This window comes from Myotis brandtii, unplaced genomic scaffold (assembly GCF_000412655.1).
Source record: "Myotis brandtii unplaced genomic scaffold, ASM41265v1 scaffold185, whole genome shotgun sequence".
NCBI lineage: Eukaryota > Metazoa > Chordata > Mammalia > Chiroptera > Vespertilionidae > Myotis > Myotis brandtii.
The window spans coordinates 1,787,691-1,798,787 of NW_005356870.1; positions in this window are offsets into that span (position 1 = coordinate 1,787,691).

Consider the following 11,097-nt stretch of genomic DNA (forward strand, 5'->3'; position numbering starts at 1 on the left):
GGGTGGGGAAAGAAGGGCCCCTGTAGTAGATGTGAACTTTAAAATATATAGATGTTACTAGGATAAGAATCTTACAGATAACCAATCACAAGGCAGTGAGGCTTATAACCACTCCCAAGGATGTTACTAGGGCAGGATGCTTTGAAAGGACCAATTAGGAGCTAGCAAGCTATGTATCCACCCCTACGCAAAACAGCATGTGCTTCCTCTCTCTCCCCCCTCTCACCCACCCACCCCCGCGTGTGAAATGGGTTCCTGACACTCCTGTGGCAGGGGTATGCGTTCCCCTGCGCCCACGTGGCTTATGGCCATGTTTGACCAAAGACAGCAGGCTAATTTTTAAGTTGATAATTCTGTATGGCCCTCGAATGATGTTATAAATATCCAAATGGCCCTTGGCAGAAATTTTAAAGGTTCCCCACCCCGGAAAGAAAAGGAAGGCTGACCAGAGGAGCAGTGGGCCAGGTGATCAGGAAAGATAAACCCTTGATCAGAGGTCTCTGTCCTCTGATAGAAGGAGCAAAAGAGCCAAGGGCTCAGGGAAGAGCCCTGCTCACAGCCTCACCCCTGGAATTGGTCAAGATGTGGCCCCAGGTGGTAAAAGGGGGTTTGTGGGTGTCATTAAATTATAACCTTGTGATGGAGAGATCACATTGGATTAGAAGGTGGGTCCGATCACGGGAATCCTTTAATGCAGAGAAACTTTTCAAATTGTGGGGAGAGATCTGACATCTGAGGTGAGGATGGACCCCACTGCTGGCTTTGAGGAATGCAGGTGGCCTCTCAAAGCTGGGAAAGACAAGAACCTGGATTCTTCCTGGGCCCTCCTGACAGGGCTGATTGTAGCCCAGTGAGAACCACGCCAGGCCTCTGATCTACAAGACTGCAGGTCAATACACTGGCACTGGATAAGCCATTAAGTGTGTGATGATCTGTTACTCTTAGGGGCAGAAATAGAATATTAGGGTCTAGTTATTAGTTACAAGAAATATTAATCATGCTCTGTTCACCGTGGTTGTTTTGTGTTCATTAAAGAAAGCACGTTCTAACCTGGCAGGGAGTTGGATCCATTGGTTGTCCAGTTACACTGCAACAGGGAACTCATAGCAGCCCCTTGACTCACATGAAGATTTTTCCCTGTGAACATCCAGTCATGCCCTCACCAGTTTGGCTCTGTGGATAGAGCATCGGCCTGCGGACTCAAGGGTCCCAGGTTCGATTCCGGTCAAGGGCATGTACCTTGGTTGCGGGCACATCCCCAGTGGGTGCTCAGGAGGCAGCTGATCAATGTTTCTCTCTCATCGATGTTTCTAACTCTCTATCCCTCTCCCTTCCACTGTGTAAAAAATCAATAAAATATATTTTTTTAAAATCCAGTCACTGGTGAAAAATGCAGGAACTAATCTCTAACACACACACAGACAGGAAGGTCATTCAACAAGGGTGAAAACTAGCACCTGGCAGCAAACCCCACCAGCCAAGGGTGCGTCATGTTCTGTGCAGTGTTTCAGTAACTGGGAAATGTTACCCAAAATGTGGGTTTCTGGGTCCCCTTACAAAGCTGAAAGGCACCGGGAGCCCGGGGTTGCATGTGACAGTGTCGGTACGGGCTGTCCCATTCGGAGGAGGGAAAGCCTGCTCTCGGCTCATCACTACCCATCGCTGCCTGTTCTCTCACACGGAAGCTGCTTTACTTCTTAAGATCATTTGCCACAACCCTTAGAGGTAAGCCACCCCCTACCACTGTGTCCTAATGTCCTGCCCAGATATGTAAGATACTCCTCACCCTGAGGAGCCCTGAGTAATCCACCTTCCCTCATCTCCCAATCCCCACCTGCTCCTAGACATTCTGGAATGTTCTGTTTGTGGGCAGTGGTCACTGGCCTTACAAATGGCCTGGGGTTGTTCCTCTGATTGAGCAGACACTGAAGTCGTCTGCCAGATCCCCATTCAGCGTCTGGAGCCAGGGTGAAGGGGGCTGGTACAGCTGTTCTCTGAGGAAGGAACCTCGGAGGTGAGTGGAAAGAGGCCCAGCCTCGCCTCAGGAAGAGGGGAGGGGATCCTGCAGGAGATGGCTTCTGACGGTCTGCAGACTGGAAGAAAGGAGCTCCTTTCCCCTGAGGCAGCTTAGCCTGGGGCAGTTTGCATTTTTTAGAATTCTGAGATTAACTGGGGAAGAGAAAAATTGGAGGGGACAGGTCTCTCCCTTCTGGTCCCTGGAGTTCACTCAAACGAGGTCAGGGCTGGGCTAGTCCACATTCTCCCTCTATAACCGTGACTGAGCCTGAGCTCTCGATCCCAGGTGAGGACTACAGCAGCCCTGAAGAGGTCAAGGCAAGAGGGATGATAAAATATTAACCTGGGGCGGGAGACAGAGTGTGATCCAAGAACCTCCATGTCCCCCGACCCGAGGGCCAGAGCACTAGGCTAAGTTGTACTGGCAACTCAAAAATACTCCTTCTTGCCCAGGAGGCGTGGCTCAGTGGTTGAGCGTCAACCTATGAACCTGGAGGTCACGGGTTCGATTCCCTGTCAGGGCATATGCCCTGTTGCAGGCTTGATCCCCAGTGTGGGGCATGCAGGAGGCAGCCAATCAATGATTCTCTCTCATCATTGATGTTTCTATCTCTCTCTCCCTCTCCCTTCCTGTCTGAAATAAATAAACTCAATAAAAAATATTTTTTTAAAAATACTCCTTCTTGCCCTAGCTGGTTTGGCTGAGTGGATAGAGCATTGGCCTGTGGACTGAAGGATCCTGGGTTTGATTCGGGTCAAGGGCACATGCCCAGGTTGCGGGCTCCATCCCCAGTAGGGGGTGTGCAGGAGGCAGCAGATCAATGATTCCCTCTCATTATTGATATTTCTATCTCTCTCTCCCTCTCCCTTCCTCTCTGAAATCAATAAAAATATATTTTAAAAAAATACTCCTTCTTGCCTCCACAGTGCCACTTCGGCCCCAGTCCAGGGATGGGGCGGGGACCCTCACTTGAATTAGGAAAAAGAAGAGGAATGTCACAAGACCAGGAAAGGGGTGAAAGGAAGTGAGGCGAGGCAGGACACCCAGCCTCACTCCATTTTCCTGCCAATGCATGCCAGGAACCACAGCTCCAGCTGCCAAGCAAGATGAGACGGTGACCAGCCCAGCTCAGGGCACACAGGTGAATGATCACAGCCTCCAACACGCCGGGGCTGGAAGGAATCCAGGAGAGCTTCTCATTCGGTGATTTTCTGATCGTGCTTCACGGGGCTCCAGTATTGCAAACTAGCTTTCCCTGGGGCCACTGATGTGGAGGGGAACAGGGAGAGAAACGCCACCGCCATGGGATTCAAACAGAGCAGCTCTATTTTTACGTCTTTTATACATGCAGCTTCTGTTCTTCAGTATTATTTAATAAAACAGATTCTGCCCCCTTCCCCCCAAAAAGAGAAAAAGGTTTGAAAACCATTGATCTTATCTAATCATTCAGTTTATAAATGAGAAAACTGAGCCCCAAAGAGGTGAATAACTGGAAGTCACAGAGCAGGTGCCAACACCAGGGCTCGGGCATGGGGAGCTGGCTCGGAGTCCGCCAGATTTCATTCTCCACTTCTTCCTATTATTCATAAAACTGCCCTGAGCTTCAGCTAGGCTCACGACTGTCCAGCTGGAGACCTCGCCCCCCAGTTCCCTTTGCAGATAGATGTGCCATGAGACTAAGCCCTCACCAATGGAATGGGGACAAAAGCAATGCTCAAATTCTTACAAATAAAATGCTGTCCTCCACTTCTTCATACCCTCCCTTGGGGTCAGAACATAGATATATAGTATACCTGGTAAGCCAGCTTCTGCTATGTAAACAAGAAACACATCTTAGCACAGGGACAAACAGCAAGAAAAAAGAAGCTGGGTCTCTGGTGGCTTCATCAAGCAGAACCACCTCCTTGCTTTGGAAAATTCATGACACGGAAACAAACTAGATTGCCTGAGTCTCTGTGCTTTTATGTCTCTTTGTTATAGTAGCTGTTATCATTTATCTATTGCTAAATAGTAAATTACCCCAAAACTTGGTAGCTTAAAACAACAAACATTTGTCTCAGAATTTCTGTGATCAGGAATTCAGAAACAGCTCAACTGTGTGTTTGTGATTGGCCCTGAGTACCCTGTTTGGAGCTCTCAGCAATCCATAGTGGCTCCCTCTGCTGGGGCTGGGTGCCTTTGGAAATGACTAAAATGTGCACCAGTGTCTGCTTTTCCTAGCCCTGGGCCAGATTAGATCAGGCAAAGACTCAAAGCCTCCAGAGACCCACTTCTGCCAGCAGCCCCATTGACACTCAGATTTTATTAGCCTCAGCCTATCAACCACAGGATGGGGCGAGAGGTCTTCCAACAGGGTGGGGCTACTGCCTTCCCCCCAGGAAAAAACTGGATAACAAAGGTTTACTGGAGAAAGATGTTCTCTACAGTGTGAGGGAATGACTCAGCACAGGAAACCCCAGAGCCCCTATACCTGGCTTCTGCTCACAGAGCTCTGCCCTCCCTCTGCTGGAGCCCAAGGTGAGTGGCTGCACACAAAACTTTGTGTGTTGGCCCTTTAAGAGGGTGCCTGCATTTCCAGCCATCTCTTGCTGGCAGACAGCTACCCTGCTGCTTTTCACAGCCAGATGTTCTGTGGGCACCTTTTTCACTTCTGGTGCTCTCTGCTGGGGGGTCCAACTTGGGGATTAGACCCCAGAGTTCTCAGTGGCAACTCCCCACAACCCCCCATAACTTCAGTTTCTGTCTGTGGGATCCCACCAGCCCTTTCCCACCTCTGCCCATCCTACCAGTCTCTATGTGGTCTCCACTTTCCCTCCTTGGTTATCAGGGTTCTCTCCAGCTAGTCTTCAGTTGATTTTTCAGGGTGTTTTTTCTGTATTTTAGTTGTATTTCCAGTTTGCTCCTGGGAGAGTATCAGTGTAGCTTCCACTTACTCTGCCGTCATTGTGGAATCTCTGCAAGGACACTTAAGACTAAATGGTTTGCACTTCTCCTCCCCAACCAGAGGGTAAATAGCTTAAATCACCCTACTCAGGGAGACAGATATCAGAAATCCAATTAAGTGCCATTTGCCAACCACACCCAAGGACAGACAAATTAAGAGAATAAGCCTCACTTAGGTACATCAGCATAAAGCTGATGAGTATTCTATTGATCTGCCCCTAAGACCTCCCCTAAACGCCCAGACTTTAAAACCCCTGAAAATGAGTGTCTCAGCACATTCTCTCTCCAGGGAGCTTGCCTATGCCATTCCCTTCCCACCCCTGCTCCACCTATCCCCTAACCTCTAAGGGACCCCACAAGGCTTGCAACCAGGGGAGCGATGGGCAGCAGCAGCTCATCCTGGGCTAACCCCCTGAACAAGGCCTGCTTTTCTTTTCTCTGACTTCCAGAGTCAAAGCAGCCCAGCCTAGGCTCTCCTGTTGCTTTTTCTGTGCCCTTCCTTGTTTCATTGCCTTAAGTATGTTGTTGCTGGGGTCAATAAATCCTTGCTTGCTTTTCTACACTGATTCTTGATTGAAATTTTTCCTTCAAGAAGACAAGAATGGAGGTCTCATCTCCTCTTCTCCCTGGTAACATCTTTTTGTTTTAAACCATATAACCCACTAGAGGCCCAATGCATGAAATTCGTGCAAGGGGCTCGGCCCTCGCAGTTGCGGTGGCTTGCCTCGGCCCTTGCAGCCATGGCTTCTTCTGGAAGGTCATCTGGAAGACGTCCAGAAGGTCATTCGGCTGTTCGGTCTAATTAGCAAATTACGTTTTTATTATTATAGATGAGTTTGGGGCCATTGTCTCTCTCAACTGGCCTCCTCGCTTGGAGTGTATCTTCAACAAATCCCACGTTGTTTTACTTTCATTTTTGTTGACCTTAAAATCTTTTCTGCATTGATGAGAAAAACCGAGGTCCCAGCTGGTAACCCCAATCGGTAACAATTGGAGAGAGAGAGTAGCCAAGAAGGAAAGTGCAGGGCATTGTTATGACCCAGTTTCCAAAGTCAAGCACTATCGCTTCTACTTCATTCTACTAGTTGAAGAGTCCACAAGTCCAGCCCAATCTCAAAGGAGTGGGACCCAGGCTCTACCTCTAGAAGGGAGTATCAAAGAATTTGGGGACTTATTTTCAAATCCACCACAGGATCTCAGCCTGCATCCTAATTAATACACTAGATGCACTGGCTCTAGTTAAGTGCTGCTCAGAGCCATGATGCTTCATGCTGCAGTTTGATAACAATAATAATGAGCATTTGGGGGAGACTTTTTATGTATCAGGCACATGCCAAATATGTTTCAAACACTTTGTTCATTGTATGACCCTCAGTGGTAGAATCTACTGGCCCTAATTTCTAGGTGAGGAAACTGAGGGTTAATGTAGTAAGACCATGCCAGATCCCAGAGGCCTCACTCTCAACCACTGCACTCGTGTTGGGGAAAGAGCATATTTTGTGGAGATATACGAAGTGTGGTTGGAATTCTGTCATGTGAATTTCATGATTTTTAGTAAGACTTAACCTTCTTGGGATTAAGAAAATAATAATACCCTGAGGGTTGTGGTGAGGAATAAATGAAAATGTGTGAAGCACTGAGCACAGGTGTTGGCATGCAATGAAGGTCCAATAATAGAGGGTTCTCTCCTCTCCTCTGCTTTATTCTTGAATCTCCACTTTCATACATGAGATGATTCAGATCTGGCCTAGTGTAATGACTTCATTCCACCAATGAAAAAATATAGCAGGTCTTGCAGAATTCCTGGAACCAGGTTAGCCTGAACCCCATGGCTTCTGTTGCTTCACAACCTTCCGGTTTGTAGGAGGAGCTTCAGGGGATGCTTGAGAGACTTGGGGAAAGCCCAGGCATCATTCCAAAACTGACTCAGCCTCTGGAGAGAGAAAGGAGGATCGCCTCCTCAGTCACACCGACACCTTTTTCTCCTGCTGGACTTCCATGTGGGTGGAAGCTGGGGGAGGGGTGGGGAAATTGTTACTTCACTTTCTTGGAGAACCACAGACCAGGATCTGGGGGACATTCCTGGGAAGGTTATGAATACTTTTGGCCAAGAGTGGCATCAGCCCCCTAAAAGCATCCTGGTACTGAGACCAAACCTTTTAAGAATGAAATGAGTGAAGGGCCTCATTTGCTCAAATATACAATAAACAACCCTAAACTCCTTCAAAGAATTGTGTGTTACTCTCATGAAAACCGGTTTCTTAAGAAATAACACTGTTTTGGAAAATGTTGTGACAATTTGTCTAACTTTGAAGTATGACATGTTTATTTTCATTTAATTATCACTTTTTACAACTGGCCGTGGTTAAGCATGCTCTTCTGCATTTTAGGGCTGTATTTGGAGGCCATGAAAGAGAGAAGAGAGCCTCTTATAAACGTAAAATGGTGTACTTATGATTTCTATGCTCCTCCACAGAATTAGCCATCTCTCCCCAAAGTGTTTCTCTAGTCTAGTGCTTACAGGGCCTTAAATGAGGGGGTTTATGGGCTAAATAAGAGAATGTTGGGATGGGGCAGTGGGAAAGAAGAGAATCCCTGACTTCTTAGAAGTTTTCCATGGAACAATTAGAAACACAGTTCTACTTCAGATTTTTCAAGTGGCTTTGAATGTAATTCATCATCTTCTTTACAGTTTCTGTTTCTTCCTCATTAGATAACCAGCTGTGTCTTCCTGATTCACAGGAAGCTGGCCTATGAAGCATCACCTGGTTGGGGTGGGGGTGGGGTGAGTCATCTAAATTGTATTGACATGTGAGAAATCAACTTGTTTTGTGATAGGGACTTTCAATCTAGGAAAATGCAGGGACCAAACCAACCTTTCAAAAATGCCAAGGTCAAAGCCCTTCCTCCAGCCTACATCTCCCAGTGTAAGCTGTCATGAGGCATTGCCTCATGGCCACAATAACCGGAAGGGTTGAGAGTGGGAGATGGGAAAGGTATGCATCAGGTTTTCTAAATTAGAGTCCTTAAGTGTCTCAGAAGACCTTACTGAAAGCTTATAATGTCAGGCTTCAGAGAATAATATAGGGGCTCTCCCTCCCGGAAGCATGCCCACGCCTTTCCCTTCTCTCTTCCTTTACCCCCAGGCACGTTACTATTATCTTCCTCACTCACAAGCTCCAAGGGCCCTTCCTTTATCTCTAACTTGTTTCCTAAGACCATTTCTTCTACAAATTACTTCTTCTTCCTCTGTGATTTTATAAATAAACTAGAGGACCTGTGCACATGCACCCTTGGGGTCTCTCGGCCTGGCCTGTGGGGATCAGGCTGAAACCGGCTCTCCGACATTCCCCCCCCCCCCAGGGGTCCTGGATTGTGAGAGGGCAGTTCTTGGGTGACCCACCTCAGAATCGGGCTCCCTCCTCTCTGGTTTTGGGGTGTGTCACCTGAGAACCACAGCTGCCAAGTCACTGCACCTCTGCAGCTCCTGTGTTGAGCATCTGCCCCCTAGTGGTCATTGCACATCATACCTACCGGTTGGACAGTCTGACGGTTGCTTAGGCTTTTATATATATAGATGTTCTCTTATAGTTTGGAAAAAAACACACATGAATTGTTATAGAACATTCTGATGACCGTACTCATGCAGGTGCCACTGCAATATTCACTGTCCTGCACGACCAGCTCAGTCTGCATGAGAACTCCCATGGTTCCCACCTTCATCTTCCCACATCAGCTCCTTAGTCTAGGTGGGGAGGAGACATTCCTCACTCCTGACAATTTTCCTTCCTAGATGCACCTCGCAATTAGGTTCACCTATAGACAACTTTCCCCTGAGTCAATGAATATAAAGAACTATTGGATAAGTAACAATGACGTTTTTTAATCGCTTACACTGCACCTAGAATATGGCTTAAATTAAATGTTATACACATGCATGCACATACATACATTCATTCCAAAAATATTTATTGAACCAGACACTGGTACCACCACAAAAATGATTCATGCCCTTGAAAATTCTATTATAAGGAAGGCTCATGAAGGGATCAAATTCAGGGAGTCACATCATTATTCTTAAAATCCTGTAACATACTACATTGTACATGAAAAGTGCTGAAAGAGATAGAGACAGGGAAGAGATGAGAATGGTGGGCCACGTAGAGATGAATTTTTAGCTGAATCTTACAAAATGTCAGGCACAGAAAGAAAAAGAGCGCATTCCAAACATAAGCCATGCCATGTACAAAATCAGTCAAGAAAGAATATACTGTATTCGAGGAACAACAGCAAAAGCTTCATGGCTGATGAATAGCATGTGGGAAAGGAGAGCGCCAGGAAACAGGCAAGGCCAGACTGAAGTGATTTGAGTGCCATACTCTAGAGTTTGACTGTATCCTGTGGACACCAGGGACCAATAAAAGTTATTAAGCTCAAGAAATAAATGGTTAGATTTATGTTTTAGAAAGGTAACTCTGCGGCCAGCAGAGAGGATGGATTTCAGAGTAAGATCACAGCATTATTTCTCTCAGCAAAATTGTATGAGAATTTTTGGGGACAAGGGATGTTAAATAAATATTTCTGAGGTTCACCCTTTAACTACTGAATCAAAATCTCTGGGCTCCAGGCCTGGGAGCCTGCATATATAACATCTCTAATATCACGGGCCCTACAAGTCTGAGCCATAGAGTCACAGAAGCCACTTAGAAAGGTTTCACAATTTTCCAATTCAAAGATGAAATTAGGGAGATCTGTACAGGCTGCCCTTCCAGGCTAGCTAATAATTTTTTTAAGGCAATTATATAATTAAGTGCTAAACATTTGTTGCAGACTGCTATGTTATCTTGGCCAAGTCATTTGCTACCTTGACACCAGGCATTTATATGACAAAGCACTGATATGCAAATCGTGTTGGAGTGTCACAAATTCCCAAGAGATAAAGTATTTATCACTTTCAACTAAGGGGTTGCAGGAAGATTAGATTAAGCCATTCTTATTTGTTTGCTTGCTTATTTACTGTCTCCTCTCACTCTCCTGTAATTCCCAGGTGAGTAGAAACCTTGTTGACACTGATGGGTCTCTGGTGCAAAGGTGCCAACCCGAAGAAAAAGTAAAAACATTCTGAAAAAAGACAAAAAGAAGGCGTAGGAAACGCTGCAATGTCTGGTGAAAGCAAGCACATTGGACAGGGAATTAGGAGATTCCGTCTTTGTCTTTTTCCATGTAGTACTTACTATTCATTCAACACCTTCACGGTGCTGGATGCTGAAGATTTTACCCCCAATGCATTGCCAACGTCCATTCCAGGGTTTGATCCCGCTACTCAGGATTAAGGAGCCCTGACAAGTTTACATTGTGGATGAAAAAAGGGGTGCTGTGATAGATCATAAATTCCTAACTGGGTCATGGTGGGTGGTCAAGACCCAGGCATATAACTTTTTAGTAAAAGGTTTATCTTGGTTTACCTCTGCCCATTGTTTCTGTGGATTTAGGTTAACAAACCTTTGAAATGCTTATTTTCCGGCCCCCCCCTTCAAGATACAACTTCCCTGGAGAGAGCATATAATCTTAACTATCTTCTAATCCACCACCCACCTTGCTTTCTCCCACCTCCATGTAACCTCCCTTATGTCACCTCAACTTCAAATGCACAAAAGAAACTGTAAAACTGTTACTCTCTGCAGCAGTTTAGATCTGGCTTCCTGGCAATTGTCGTCAGTTTAGGCTCAAATACACTCACATGAAAATTCCCTACAGGTTTGTACATTTCTTACGTGGACAACATTAAGCTTAAACGTCAAGCCTGAATTCCTTAGTAAAATGCGGGACTGGCCAAAAATGAGATGATTCCAGATTTCACTTTGTCATTCATCTTCTTTACCTGCTGGCTTCAGTTCCCCCTTTTACCGTGAACAAAGGGACGTGCTAGCCGCCAAATCCTTGCCCTCGGAGCAGAAATGTAACCGCTCCTCCAAGAACTAGTTCCTCAAAGAGCGATAGAAACCGTAATCGATCCGGAGGCGGAAAACAATGTGGCCCTAACTGTTCGGTGTCTCCCCGGCCCCCGGCGAGGGAGGCTGGTCCCGCCAGCTCCGGGCCAACTCTCGGCGGCGCGCGCTCCTCTTTCCACTTAAGTT